Below are 16,714 nucleotides of genomic sequence, written 5' to 3' on the forward strand. Positions count from 1 at the left end.
GGGTAGGGGCTCTGACCACCGGAAGTGTGGGTAAAGGGATACCAGCATACACTACCATAGGTCCAACACGCTCCTCAGCTACTGGGACCTCATCCGGGTCCTCCTCATCTGGAATAGCAATAACCTCTGTCTCTGACTCCTCTGAGGGGTCCTCCTCATCTGAAATAGCAATGACCTCCGTCTCAGGCTCCTCTGAGGGGTCCTCCTCATCCTCCTCCATCTCAGGCTCCTCCTGATCCTCAACATCTAGCAATGCCTCATCATGCTCACGCTCGAACATCTCGGGGTCCTCCATCTCAGGCGCCTACACATTAAACGAGCTAAGTTACTATCATGATACTTATAAGGGTTCCCGTAAGGGTTTTAACTGTCAGCACTACTTTAAGTAGTCCGACCATGAACTTGGCAAGAGTTCTTATTATCTTTGTGAATTTATTATTATATCGTCGCATCATCTCTGAGGTTTATAACGCTTAGCTCTGATACCATTTCTGTAACACCCCCAGATCCGGGGTCGGGGATCCGGGTTGTCACGGTCTTTCTTTCCACAATATCACTTCACTTAATTAATAATAAATAACCTCATACTGTGACCCCACACTAACACACACCACAACCCGTTATAGTCTCAGAGATGAAATTGAAATAAGTACAAGTCTTTGAATCCACAATTTAAAATTATTACAACCCAAAATGATTACTTGATAAATTTACAGTTAATTGCCATTATCTGCCGCAAGTTATAATTATACATAATTTGATTCTCAAAAGTAGATGGTCTGAACTACAATGGATCTACCTCTGCAGCTATAGCAGCTACAACATCATCGGGAAGACGCGGGGCGCTTCCCACACGCTTGCGCTGGGTCTGCTGGAGTCTGGCCATCTCTCCTAACTGTTGTTGTGTGATGAAGAAATAAAGCAAGAGTGAGCCTTACAGCTCGCAAGATAATATGTATAGTGATAACAATAATATAAGTATCTAAATGGATACTTGATAGCATCTCTATCATATGCAAGATAATTACTTACTAGATATAAGTAAAACAAGGAATGAAGTTACCAATACTTCACCACACTTATATCATATATAAAGCTACTTGAACTGCCACCGTTCAAAGTATTATAGGTTTTAAGAAAAACATCCCATAGATGAGACCACAAGTTAAGACTTGAATAGATTCAATCTTTGAAAGATTATTGAATGAAAAAGTTATGAGATACTTTATTTAGTCCCGATATATATATAACCACATATATATATACCCCTTTCAACATTTCCTGAAACCTCTGTTATGTAAAGTATGAACAGAGTTTGAAACATCCAATGAATTTTGGAAAGGAAAAGAATTTTGGCATAAACCCGATATCTTGCTGATCAGGCAAAGATACCAATAAGTAACCTTTTCTACTGTAGATGGATGAATTCCTCACCGGTCATCACCCTGGCCGCATTAGGACCTCGCGCTAGACCGTACCCCGGCCCCTCACGCGTTGATGGACTGCCACCCAGCCACTTACACAATAATAGACCGTACCCCGGCCTGTCGCTTATGCCGACTCAATGAGATGGGCTTACTTCCCGAACGTTGGGCAAGTAATCAATTCATTTACCAAATCTGCAACCTCGTTGCGAATATAAAATACACCACAGAGCCGGATTCCCCAGGTTTTGAGCGAGTATTTAAATCCCCTTTAAAAAGGAAGATCTTAAATATAAAAATGAGTTTTGGGATCCGCTCTGACTTTTAAAAATCATTTTGAAGACTCGAAAACACTTTAAAGAGTGTTTGGAGTAAGGCTGATTTAATGAAGTAAATCAGTCCCCAGGATATTTAGAAAATGACTGAATATTATTAATTAAATAATATTCCCATAAAGAGTAATCTTTATAAAAATAATTGAAGTAGAAGTATTAAAATTTATACTTGAAACGAGTATTAAATAACCAAAGATATACTTATATGAAAGTATTATCTTTATTTGAATAATCGAAAATAAGTTTGATTATTTACACCTTATTCTTTAATAAAATAAAGAATATATCTCAGCAAATAATCGGAGTCATAGATCCTCTAATGAATATTCAAATAATATTCAATAAATAAAATAAGCTGAGTCATAATACCTCGAATGAATATTATAAATAATATTCATTAAATAAAATAAAGGAGTCATACATCCTCAAATGAATATTCAAATAATATTCAATAAATAAATAAAAGGAGTCATAAGTCCTCGAATGAATATTCAAATAATATTCAATAATAAATAAAGGAGTCATACGCCTTCGAATAATATTCGAAATAATATTTAATAATAAAATAAAGTTTCAAGTTATCGAATAAACCTTATTCGATTAATAGTTTGGAAAACTATAATCATACATATATATAAATATATATATATAAATATCCATATCCATATATATAAAATCTACTCGGGATCCTCGACTCCCGGTTTTAGAAAATATTTTCACCTTTGGGTCCCTATACTAAGGGTATATGCAAGATACCGCTATCCTCTAGCATAGGTATTATCAACTGAACCAACAGATATATATTTCAAGAATATGAAACAGGCATGCATATATACCATATCACATGCTACAATATATCGCAAGAATTTGCTAAATAACCAACATGCATCTATCGCAAGATAATGCATATACAAGTGTATACATCACAACAACAGTATAACGGATAGAATACTTGCCTGAGCGACTTGGGGGTGAGAAAGGCTCGGGACGAGTCTGATAACCTATAAACAACAAGTAAGTTGGAATTAAACCAAAATCACTTGTAAATCTATACTATAACTAACTTAGACTCTAACGCTTGTTTTGCGCTCACCGATTCGCTTAAGTCACTCGGGTACCCTCGGCTCCACCATTTTTAATAATTTAACCTTTACGAGTTTTAAAGCGATTCCTTCGCGAATGACTTACCAACTGCCTAACACACTTACCATAAATGTTTCATACATTAATTAACCCTTTTTGGTCTTTAACCTACATTCCAAAGTAAGGCGAGGGAAAAAGTTTCGTTCGCGAAACGCCGTTACTTGAAACGGTCGTTTCTCCTAAACCGTAAATCGGAATCGAACGAACTACATATCAAAACGAAGCTCGTAACATGAGCTATCTAAACATGGCAGTGGTCACAATCTAGCAGGGGGTCCTCGGGTCCTAATGCTATGCACAAAAACAGTCCAAAGAAAATCGGACGTTACGACGGCTATGTTTACGTGATTTCCAAATTTTAACCCATTCACAAACAACCCAAATCAACCTCAAATCCAATATACAACCATCCTCCATCCTTATCACATCATAACCACCCCAACCAATTCAATTTAATCTTTCATACTTATGCTTAAACTTAACTTTAATCATTCTTAAGTTCTTTTAAATCAAAACCACAATAATTACCATTCCATTCACTACCATACCAAATCTCAAACTCTAAATCATAACAACAAGATACAATATCAACCCACTACTCAAAATCACCTTATAATATATATGAACCTAGGGTTTGGAAAAGGTATACCTTCCTTGAAGTGGTGGGTGGAGCTAGGAAGCCTTAAGAAGCTTTGAGAAGCCTTAGGAAAGCTTGGATCTTCAAGAAAAACAAGAAAAAGTTCAAGTTAAAAACTTGAAAACACTATTCATTGTCTTCTTCCTTGATTAAATGAAGAAGTTAGAGAAAGAATTAATGGCTTAAACTCATGATATAGCCATAACTAAGCATAAAGATGATTAGGGAATTTTCTTACCAATTTAGGATGCTTGGATCTTGATTTTTGAAAAATCTAGCCTTTAAAAATGTAAAAAGCCGAGAGCTAAGATGAAGAACAAATGCCTTGGTTGTTTTTGATTTTTGATGAAATGATTTTGCTAGCTTGGTTGGCTTGATTTGTATTTGATTTAGCAAATTACTACCTTGCCCTTGAATTTGTGTGGTCCTTATTCAACCACACCTCCTTCCTTCCCATGTCATGCTTACCTCATCCTCATGATGTCATCCTTCCTTCCTTGTCTTCTTTCTATTGGTTGGATGACATCATTCCCATTAATCCCTTTGATTAACTTCCTAATCGTTTGCCTAATGACCGCTGATCTGTTATACGGTTCGCTTAACTTTCGTTCTCGTTTATCGTTTGAAGGATCATACCCGGGATCTTATTACTTAGGTTCCCTTAACCTTTCTCAATACATTATATTCCTTTTTATGATCCTCTATCATAATCCTTTAATTTAAATCCTTTTTATCCTGTTATCTTATACTCAATTCTCTCCGTATCTTGTGGATTTCCGGGAAAAACCAAAGTGTTCGGAATTGGATTCTGACGATATTTACATACACTTATATACTTCATAGAGTACTAATAATATCCCAGAATATCCATAACAGAACCCCTACATAGTGTGGCGTGAAAAGTTTTCTCATTCAGCTAAAACACTATTCACAAGGGTTACAAAAAGTTGAAAATTTTTGGGGTTATTACAGTTTGAGTATGTAGGTAACTCGATTCAGTGTATGGTATTTAGTTTGTATGTATTTGTGGAGTAGTATCGTATATCTGTGGTTCATATTTGGATATACAACAATCAATGATCTAGAAAGAATCAGGTTTACGGCTCAAGATCAATAGCTGGATTCATGATTGGGTTCAGTGCTTCAAAGCACTTGCAATATAAAACAGGAATATCAATCACGATAATATCTCGAGAAAGTTCTGAACACTTGCCTGGTATTAGCTTACTACACTGCACTCGCTTCCAATCACAATCGTCTTACTCCTCAACTACCTGTTTCCCTTTCTTACGTCTTGCTTCTTCTGCTCACATATCATAATCATCTATCAATATTTAACTCATAGGATTCTATTCAACACATACTTCTATCTACCCTTCGTTTCACCCAAATCCGATTATCGGATTGAAAGTTACGCAATAAACCAGTAAACATCGAATATACAGACCGACAGTCAACCAACAAGTCACATATAACACATAACACGTCACATAATCAATGATATATCATTTATAAATACGTCCCGGGTCATAAACAGGCTTTCAAGTATTTAAAATGATTTTTAAAACATTTTTCGGAATTAAAACGGGTCGTTGGATCAATTTCGGGGTAATAAACAGAGTTCGGTTGGCCAATTCTGGCTCCGAAACAATTTTATAATAATTATCGAGCTTTTGAAATAATTTAGAATAATATTTTAAAGCTCGAAACTATTTTTTGGAATTTTTAAATCATTTTTAAATAATTAAATCTAATTAAATAATTAATTAATTGAAATCAATTAATAATTAATTAAATCAATTAATCAATTAATTTTCGAATTAATTGACCAATTAATCAATTAAAAATTAACTGAAATTAATTAACTAATTAATTCAGATTTATTTTTGAATTAAAAATAATTTTCGGAATTAAAATAATAATTTTTGGAATTTTCAGAAATAAAAAACGAATTTTTATAATAAAAATAAATAGGAAATATGATTTTTAAATAATTTGTAAACAGGAATCCTAAATTTGTAAACTCTGGAAACTTCAGGGACCAAACTGCATCGTCCCCAAAAGTTCAGGTACCAAACTGTAATTTTCCAGGGGGTCGCCGGAAAACACCCTGTCTCGCCGGAGAACACGATCTAGGGATGCTCAGGCCACCACCTCCAGATCACATCTACACAACACCAGGAACACAACCATGCAATCAATTCATCCTAACAATCCCTGAGTTGGCCGAAAAATGGCCGGGAAGTTCGCTGGTTTCCGGCGAACTCGACGTAACTTTAAAATCACAACTCCCTTCTCTACAGACCTCGTTGATTCATGAAACTTGTACGACTGGATTGCAAATTTCACAGAGAACACAACCCACTATACCACAACATCAATCTATTCCAAAATAAGAAACCCCCAAATTTCAATTAAGAACATTCATACGGGTTATAAACCCTAATTTTAAAATTCGAAAATCAAACTCAAATTTGAACATGTTATTGAACTCCAAATCAGACGTATAATATATCAAAATCATTAGGAAAACAAGCTCTACAACATGCAATCATCAAATCATACAACTAATCATCCGAACAAAAATTCATATTTTTAATAAAATTAATTCAAAAATAAATAAAAATATAGAAAAATACCCTTGATTTCTGCAGTAAAACGAAGCTCAGAATCTGGTAGAACACTTCAAAACCTTTGGATTGAGTACTCAAGCTTTGAAAACAGAGATCGGTAACGCCTTCGTTTTGCAGTTTGATTCTTAGAACAGTTTATGTAATTAGGGTTTTTCTCTGGAAAATTTTATAATTACTATCTGCAAATAATTTTGATACGAAATAAAATACGGGAAAAGGCTATTTATAATTACGGAAAATTTGTATCCCGTTGGATCATTGCGGATATAAAACGGTACGTTTATTTATAAAAACTGATCCAAACGGTATCGGTTTTCGGGATAATTATCCAAACCTGTACAATTTGTACTGCGGTCTTGGTCTCAGCGCCTGGTTACACGTACTACGAGGTGATAATTGGGATAGTTTAATAAAAAGCTCTCATTTATCGAAAATACGAGTTTTATTGATTTACCGAAACAAATATTGTATCAAAAATATTGCGCCAGGACCCGCGCAGAACAAACCGTACGCCGGATCGAAAAAGTCGAAACATGGGATATGCTCAGAATATTACAATTAGGTTAGTGTTAGATATATTTGATAATGTCATGGCTAATATGTTTTATGTTTAGCTTTCAGATCTTACATGAACAGGATAAATCAGTACTTAACTGTTGATCAGTACTTATACTGGAAGTCAGGACTTAAGGATATCAGTACTTATATTATCAGGAGATAATCATCAGAAGATAGATATCAGAACTTAAGTGCTGAAGGACAATCAGATAAGGATAGTAGCTGATTAAAGGAAAGAAGATTGAGATAAACATAAGAAGAGATATGCATGAAGATGGAATTCCGTGAAGAATGGAATACTTGAAAGAAAAGATATCTGATTGATATATTTTAGGAAGCAGAATTATATTCCATATCAATTAGCGATTATCTTGTAACTGTGTAGTATATAAACACAGACATAGGGTTTACACTATAACTGTTATCATTATTAGAAAAAATTATTCATTGTAACCCTAGCAGCTCTCGTGATATTTGTTCATCACTGAGAGGTAACAGTTCCATACTGTAACAGAGTTTATTGTTTCAATAAAGTTTATTTTCTGTTACTTAAGTTCTTAAAGTTCGATTTGAGTATACTATACACTGTATTCACCCCCTCTACAGTGTGTGTGTGTGACCTAACAATTGGTATCAGAGCCTATCTGTTAACTTACATACAGTTAAAGATCCAAACACAATCATGTCGGACACAGAAACTCCAACTAAGCCTACCACAACTGAGGAACCACCAAAGACACAAATTCAGAGTCGGTATGAGACCATCAGAGTCCCCATACTGAGATCATCTGAATATCCCATATGGAAGGTAAGGATGACCATGTTCCTGGAAGCAACAGATCCAGAATACCTGGATAGAATCAAGGAAGGTCCTCACAAACCAACCAAACTCGCTGTTGCAGTTGCAGGTGAAGCAGCAATGACCGTACCAAAGGAGAAGAGTGATTATACTGCTGAGGACATAGCATCAATTGCTAAGGATGCTAAGGTACGACACTTACTGCATAGTGCCATTGATAATGTAATGTCAAACAGGGTAATCAACTGCAAGACTGCTAAGGAGATATGGGATGCTCTGGAAACAAGGTGTTAGGGAACTGACACAATTAAGAAGAACGGGAAGACAATACTCACTCAAGAGTATGAACACTTTGACTCAAAGACTAATGAGTCATTGAATGATTTATATGATAGATTTGTCAAACTTTTGAATGATTTGTCATTGGTTGATAAAGAGTATGATCTTGAAGATTCTAACCTTAAGTTCCTGTTAGCTCTTCCTGAATGCTGGGATTTGAAGGCAACGAAAATAAGAGACAACTACAATCTTGATGAAACAACTCTTGACGAAATCTATGGAATGCTCAAGACTCATGAGCTGGAGATGGAACAAAGAAGCAAGAGGAAAGGAGGAAAGTCAAGGACAGTTGCTCTTAAGGCTGAAGAAGAATTCCCCAAAGCAGCTTCCTCAAAGAAAGACAAGGGTAAAGCTCTTTTCATAAAGTCTGATACTGAGTCATCAAGTTCTGAGAGTGATGATGACTCAGATTCTTAAAGCTTGCCTGAGACTGATGCTGATGAGGAGATGATGAAGCTGTGTGCTCTTATGGTGAAAGGAATCACCAAGATTGCATACAGGAAGTTCAGGAAGGGAAAGAAGTTTTCCAGAAAAAGCATAAGTCTCGATAAGAAGAATTTCAGAAGATCTGAAGGCAGAGGAAACATTTGTATAAGAGCATGGTGAAAATTCATGGGTACCAGAAAGGGTATGTCAAAGGATATAAAAGAAATGCCCTCCAGCCTGTAGGATAATCGGGTATTAAATGGATAATGTTTTTACAGGGTTTTAATACTTTGATGTCACAAGGTATGGTTGAGTATAAAAGTTTCTGTATGTTTAAACAATTATGTTCCAGTGTTTGGTATATGATGGTTATATATTTGTGGAGTAGTATCGTATTTGTGTGGTTTAATATCTGGTAAATCAACAAGAAATGGTTCACAAAGAATAAGGCTTACGGCTCAAAGATCAAATGATGTGGCTCAGGTTCAAGGCTGAAGGATTAAAAGTATTTCCAATATAAAACAGAGCTATTTTGAATATTAACAATATGTCACAAGAGAATTTAGAAATATTTGCAATATATCTCGAGAAAGGTTTAGAGGTACTTGCCTTATCATAATCGATTTCAACTTCACTTGTACTTGTCTAATGACTCCATTCAACAATCACTCGTCTGCTTTTCTTATGCCTCGCTTCTATCCTCTGATTACTTGCTATATTTTCTACATGTCAATTCTATTTTGTGATCACCTGCTTCTCTTTCTTACGCCTTGCTTACTCTGCTAGGCATCATAAGTATCTATTAATATTTAACTCATACGATTCCATTCGACATACACTTCTATCTACCCTTCGTTTTACCCAAATCCGGTTAACGGATTGAAAGTTATGCTATAAACAAGTAATCACCGAACATATAGACCGGCAGTCAACCAACAAGTCACATATAACACATAACACGTCAAATAATCAATGGTATATCATTTATAAAGAAGTCTCGGGTCATAAACAGGCTTTTGGGCATTCAAAATGATTTTTAAAACATTTTTCAGAATTAAAACGGGTCGTTGATTAATTTCGGAGTAATAAACAGGGTTCGGTTGGCCAAATATGGCTTCAAAACAATTTTATAATAATTATCGAGCCTCGAAAATAATTTAAAATAATATTTAATTAAATCAATTAATCAATTAATTTCCGAATTAATTGACTAATTAATCAATTAAAAATTAACTGAAATTAATTAAATAACTAATTCAGATTTATTTTTGAATTAATAATAATTTTTGGAATTAAAATAAATGATTTTTAAAATTTTAAAAATAATTAAAACTGTTTTAAAAAAAAATCATTTTATAAAAAGAAATCTTGTTTTTGAAAATATTTAAAACAGAAATCCTAATTCTGAAAGTTTTGTAAACAGAAATCGTATTTTTAAAACTTATAGAAAATACAGGGACTGGATTGTAAGGTTGATCAAACTACAGGGGTCAAACTGTAGTTTGACCACCTTCTTCATCAAGTCGCCGGCGTCGCCATTGCCGGCGACACCGAGCTCACCGGAAACGAGGCAGAACCCTCGAATGACTGTAAAACTCTCCAGAATTCAAGAATAGACAACATACAGTTCAATTATGTAAACCAAATCTGCAAACATATCCGAAATTAATCAGAATGATTAAAAGAAAAACTCGCCGCCGACGAGTTCTAGAAAAATCCGGCGAGAACTTCAAACAACAACTCCGTTCAATCTAGAAATTGTCTGATAACATGCTATATATGATTAGATTGCAAATTTCAAGGGGAACAAAACCCACCCCTTTAGAACTTCTGATAATCCCTAAATAAGAAACCCCCAATTTTAATCAAGAACATTCAAACGAATATGAACCCTAATTATACAATTCGAAAATCAAACCCCAATTTGAACATGTTATTGAACTCCAAATCGATCATATGACATACCAAAATGATCAGGAAAACAAGCTCTACAACATACAATCATCAAATCATTCAAACAATCATCCGTACAAAAATTCATAATTTAAATACCAAGAAATTCGAATATAAATAATTAAATAAAAAATCACCTGATGTTTCTGGGTTGAAATTGATGGAAGATTTGGATTCTAGATTTCAGTAGTTCGTTTTGAGTATATGTACACCAAAATCGGATATCAATAACGCCTCTGAATCTGTGTTTGATTACGAAGAACAAAATAGAATTATAGTATTTTCTCTGTAAAAATTCTGTAAATACTATTTGCAAATGATTTCCGATACAAAATAAAATACGGTAGAGGCTATTTATAATTATGGGAAATTAGTATCCCGTTGGATCATTCCGGATATAAAACGGTACGTTTATTTATAAAAACTGATCCAGACGGTACCGGTTTTCGAAATAATTATCCAAATCAGTACAATCTGTATTGCGGTCTTGGTCTCAGCGCCTGGTTACACGTATTATGAGGTGATAATTGTGATAGTTTAATAAAAAGCTCCCATTTATCGAAAATATGAGTTTTATTGATTTACCGAAACGAATATTGTATCGAAAATGTTACGCCGGGACCCGCGCAGGACAAACCGTACGCCAGATCGAGAAAGTCGAAACATGGAAAATGCTCGGAATATTGCAATTAGGTTAGGAATGAGTTCTCGGAAGAGTTTCGGGTTCTAAAAACGTAAAAACGGATAACGGTGGTTGGTTCTCGTTTTTATAAAATAGATTTTAAATATCCAGAAAAAGATTTTATAAAATCCATCCTATAAATTCATAAATCAACATAAAAATAATTAGGAAGATATGACAATTATCTATATTTTATTTGAAACATATAAAAATTGAAATACTTAATTAATAACATTTTTAAACATTCAAACACAATTAACACTTAACAAATAATTCACAGAATAGATACTGAATACATATAATAATTATCTATTAGCAAAAATACTTGCACGATATATCTCGGATATTACACAAACTAATCCTTACATTATCACCCCTAAACTTAAAATTTTCAATATCCTCATTGAAGGCAATAATAAGGATTTCAGGCATACCTAGTCGTCGAAAAGATCACCCTCTTCGGGTGGAGGATCAGGTGGCCAATCAACCTCGACACCAGTGGCTCGGAAAATAGTGCCCAAAGCCTGTGTCAAATCTGCAGCAAAACGATGATAAATGTCGTGCATGGCCTCCATACGCCTAATTACTTTCATGTACTGCTCATCACCAACACCAGTCCTATCAACTACTTGTTGCACATGAGAAGAACCCTCTGTAGGCACTGGAGGATTCGTTTGGCTACCCTCTACATCATCAAAAATATATCCCAAGCCCTTATCATGTGGTGCACCTAAAAATGCATAACTCAAGTGATCTGGTAGTGGGTGAAGCTCAAGTGTGGAAACATCTTCAATAGACGGCTCGGGACGTTCCTTAGAAATTTTCAGCTCTGCTAACCTAAGAGAATGGAATGGCATATCCAACTTCCTCTTCCAAGGAGGTGCATTCAAAACCTGCAGTTGCTATGCTCCTTCCTTATCATCAATAACCGATTTCCCCATTAAGGATCTCTCTAAGGTCTCTGACTTTGGCAATTGCTCAAGTTCTGAATTCACGACAGAGTCTACCCACTCTACTTTAAAGAACTCCTCTTTAGCTGTGGGTAACTTTATTTCCTTGAACACATTAAAAGTGACCTTTTGATCGTGAACCTTCATTGTAAGCTCTCCTTTTTGCACATCGATCATAGTTCGGCCAGTAGATAAGAATGGTCTCCCCAAGATAATGGGAATCTTCTTATCCTCCTCAAAGTCAAGAATTAAAAATTCAGCAGGAAAGATAAGTTTGTCCACCTTGACCAAAACATCCTCCACTATACCTCGTGGATAAGCGATGGAATGATCAGCTAGTTGCAATGACATGTATGTTGGTTTCGGATCAGGTAGACCAAGATTCTTGAAGATAAATAAGGGTATCATATTGATGCTAGCTCCCAAATCACATAAACACTTGTCGAAAGACAAGTTTCCAATAGTGCAAGGAATAGTGAAGCTTCCAGGATCTTTAAGTTTCGGAGGCAACTTCTGTTGCAGCACATCACTGCATTCCTCCGTAAGAGCAACGATCTCTAAGTCATCGAGCTTCACTTTCCGAGAGAGAATTGTTAGTGTAGGTGCCCTAGAGGCAATACATTATTCTTTTAAATCTTTATGTCAGTTGATCATTCAATAAATGTATTTATTATGACCTTAATTACTGTGATATTTTGTTAGCATAATAAATGTCCTTAGAATCATGATACACATTGTATAGTTTAAGTACATGACTTGAACTTGAGATTATATAATATATCATATTCTTAAAGGTCCCTAGTCGAGTATTATTATATAGGACAATAATAATACATAGATAGACTAGTATGTTGTTTGACAAGATAACCACATCTCATTGGTTATAAGTATGGGGATACTAAAGTCAATACATAGGTACATGTGAGAGTACATGGTACTGGACAGAACCACAGTGAGATTCTTCATGTTTAATAAAGTCATAAGAAAGACTCACAGTGATAATGGTGTAGCGATCCTTTGACTTGAAATCATTATATTTCTATACGAGGATTAATATACTTTGACTACATTAAAAGTTACTTTTGATCGGGTGATGATAAAAGTGGACATCGGGTATATTATGAGTCGTATGAGAAATATGAATGATAGATAAAGGATTTAACCCTCCTATAATTAGGAGAGATATTATTGGCCTCTTAATTGAGTGAGATTATAAAAGCATGGCCATGCTCAAATAATGATTTGTCTTGATAGTCTACTCATGGATCAAGTAAACGCGGATAAAATGTTGAAGAGGATGACTAAATACATGCCTCGAGTTTAATCTATAATATGTATGGTTAAAGGGATTATATTATACGAAAAAAATTAATCACAAAAGGTTTTATCTAATCACGATTTAATTATTATTTAATTGAGTAACAATGATGTATTACTAGATACCGCTCATTGTTTATAATTTTATTAGAGAATAAAATTATTTCAATTTAAATAATAGCCTATAAGGTCGCACAAATAGAGCACTTAATGGAATAGTTAATTTAAACTATGGATTTAAATTAATTGATGATTATTCGAATTTTATTATAATTAAGTAAGACTTAATTGAGATAATATAAATTCGAATTAAAAGGAATGTTTTTTCCCATAATAATTAAGTATGACTTAGTTATTAATTAAATAATAGAAATTCGTTTTTATTATTTAATCCAATACCTACTAGGGTTGGGCTTTGCTGTTATGGGCCTTTTTAATCAGCCATTATAAATAGATAATGATAGGTTAAAGAGGCTTGTATGTTTTGTAGAAAACCCTAGCAGCAAAGAGAGGCAGAGGCAATTCGGATCGTCAAGAAGGAGGCTAGTACATCCATTCCGTAGCCAAGTTCGTGAGACGTTCTTGGAGGTGCTCGTGTGGATACCATAGAGGTGTTTCTCCAAGAGGTAGACACAAAGCGTGATAGCTAGGATCTCCGTTGAGTTCATGAAAGTTAAGCTCTTGAAAGGTATGATTCGTTATCTCCATAATCTGCCCACAATTATACATGGATCCTGTTTTGGGTTTCGAAATTTTTTTGTTTGTTTTATTTACGTTTATCCGCTGCGTTTTATGCCTCGGAACCCAAAAAGAATACCTTTTATAAACCTTGCATAGCTAGGCATCTGTTCAAGAGCTTCAGCGAAAGGTATGTTGAGATGAAGTTTCTTGAACACCTCCAGAAACTTAGCAAATTGCTTATCCAACTTCTGCTTTTGCAGCCTTTTAGGAAAAAGGGGTGGAGGATAGATCTGTTTCTCCCCTGTATTATCCTCAAGAGGAGTGTGTTCCACAATAGTCTTCCTTGGTTCCACCTCTGCTTCCTTCTGCACTTCTTCTTCAACCACAATCTCATTTTCAGGAATTGGCAAGGGTGCAGACGCACCTACATTCTGGACAGAATTTTCAGACTCTTCATCTTGCTAAATTTGGGGACTTGCGACCCTTCCAGACCTCAAGATGATGGCGTTCACCTGTTCTTCAACTTCCCTCTCGCCTGGATTGGCTTCTGTATCACTAGGAAGCGTTCCTGGTGGTCGATTCAATAAGGAGTTAGCAATTTGCCCTATTTGGTTCTCCAGATTCTGGATATAAATAGCCTGGCTTTGGCATATAAGAGCCTAGTTTTTGCACATAAGCCGTAACTCCTCCAATTCATATTTTCCAGTCGAAGATAGACCTGCACCTCCATGAGTTTGTTGTTGAAGTTTGAGTTGTTGTCTTGGTGCGAATTATTGTTGAAAACCAGGAAGATTGAATTGCTCGTTTCCAAACTGCTAGAACGACTGTTGCATTGCATTTTGATTGTTGCTCCATCTGAAGTTAGGACGATTATAGTTGTCAGGATGATAAATGTCTGGAATTGGTTGTTGCGATCTCTGAAAGTTGCTCACAAACTGAGCTAATTCACTAGATATAGCGAATTGCTCTATCGCATGCGAACCTGCACATAGCTCACAAACACTGGTTATCTGATTAACACCATAGTTAGCCAGAGAATCGATCTTCATAGACAACTCCTTTAGTTGAGCAGTGATAGCCGTAGCTGTATCCACTTGAAGATCTTCTGCTACCTTGCCCTGTGGCAATCTCTGAGTTGGATATTGATATTCATTAGCAGCTATCAGTTCAATTAGATCATAGGCTTCCTTATAGCTCTTTGCCCATAATGCTCCACCTGATGCTGCGTCGAGCATGGGTCTTGATTGTGCTCCCAACCCATTATATAAACAATTGATGATCATCCAATTAAGAATTCCATGATGAGGACACTTCCTAAGCATCTCCTTGTAGCGCTCCCAAGCTTCATATAAAGATTCTTCCGATTGTTGCGCAAATTGAGTAATAGCATTTCTGATTACAGCTGTCTTTGCCATAGGGAAGAATTTAGTGAGAAACTTTTGAGCAAGATCTTCCCAAGTAGTAATCGAACCAGCTGGTAGAGAGTGTAACCAGCTCTTAGCCTTGTCCTTCAGAGAGAATGGGAACAGTCTCAGCTTCACAGCATCTTTAAAAACACCGTTAAACTTGAAGGTGTCGCAGATCTCAATAAAATCCCTAATTTGCATATTGGGATCTTCCTTGGAGAACCCCCAAATTGGATTGAATTCTGCACCTATTGAATTATGCCAGGCTTGATCTTAAAGGTATTAGCTGTGATAGCTGCCCTGACAATGCTAGATTGAATGTCATTGATCTTGGGTTGAGAAAATCATTCAAGGCTTTCATTCGTGCTACTGGATCTCCCATTGTAACGAGTACCTGAAACACAACAAGTAAATCGTGAAAGTAAAAGAATCCGAGTCAATGAACTTTAATGACCACTGATGACAAGCACATAAACTAAAAATTAACACCGAGTCCCCGGCAACGGCGCCAAAAACTTGTTGGGGCGAAAACACGCGCTAAAATTCACGCATGTATACGCGTTCGCAAGTAGTATAAGATATAGAATTAGACTCGTTCCCACAGAGACTGGTTTACGTTAAGTTCAATTTATGCACCTACGCAACAATGTATGGTTATCGTTCAATGCTAAGACAAATAACAAATTGGGTTTTAATTAAACTAGGAGATTATACTAAATAACATTAACTAAGAGAATTGAGGTTGAATTACTATATATGACAAACATGGGATCCTAACTTCATTAAATACTTCATTCAATAGCCTTTTTGTTCTTAACCTTAGCATGTAATGGTGATGACACTAATCAGATAACACGAAACTTGTAAACGCCAACTTTCGTTGTACGAATACCCTACTACCAAGCATCCACAAAAGAGATAGAAGTTGAATAGACACCAATTATGCTTAGTCCTTATATGTCTATAAGAATTGAAAACATAATGGTTTAATGCGCAAGTTATCTATCGTGATTACATAGGGCAAGTAAGATGGTTAAAATTAACTACGAATCATGCATAACAATAACACATGAACCTATGCTAGCATGACAAGTTCTAAATCTCTATATTCACTTTCGCTTCAATAGAGATTAACACGCTATCTTATATGTTAGCTATGCACATAAGACAAATAAGCACAACCAATACTAGGACATCAATCAATCACCACACACCAAGATATTGAAACAAATTAACTAAAGAAATCCATAAGTAAATTCGTTAGAACCCCATGATAACGATTAGTTCATAATTGAACTCATCGTCACCATGGTTTCCAATGAAAGCATGGTAATAAACAATATAAGAGTACTAGAGTTCAAGAATAAATCGAAAACGAGCATCCAAGTATCAACTATATGGAAGAAAACAAAAGTCTTCTTCTCCGTAGCC

General features: G+C 35.4%; 1 non-coding gene across 1 annotated transcript; it reads left to right on the forward strand.

Annotated features, from left to right (window-relative positions):
* Nucleotides 1–15,170: 15,170 nt before the first annotated feature.
* Nucleotides 15,171–15,277, forward strand: LOC141721988 (small nucleolar RNA R71). Its single transcript, XR_012575027.1, has one exon. It is a non-coding gene; the product is annotated as a small nucleolar RNA R71 (small nucleolar RNA).
* Nucleotides 15,278–16,714: the final 1,437 nt, after the last annotated feature.

The sequence above is a fragment of the Apium graveolens genome, chromosome 4, assembly GCF_009905375.1.
Source record: "Apium graveolens cultivar Ventura chromosome 4, ASM990537v1, whole genome shotgun sequence".
NCBI classification, from domain to species: domain Eukaryota; kingdom Viridiplantae; phylum Streptophyta; class Magnoliopsida; order Apiales; family Apiaceae; genus Apium; species Apium graveolens.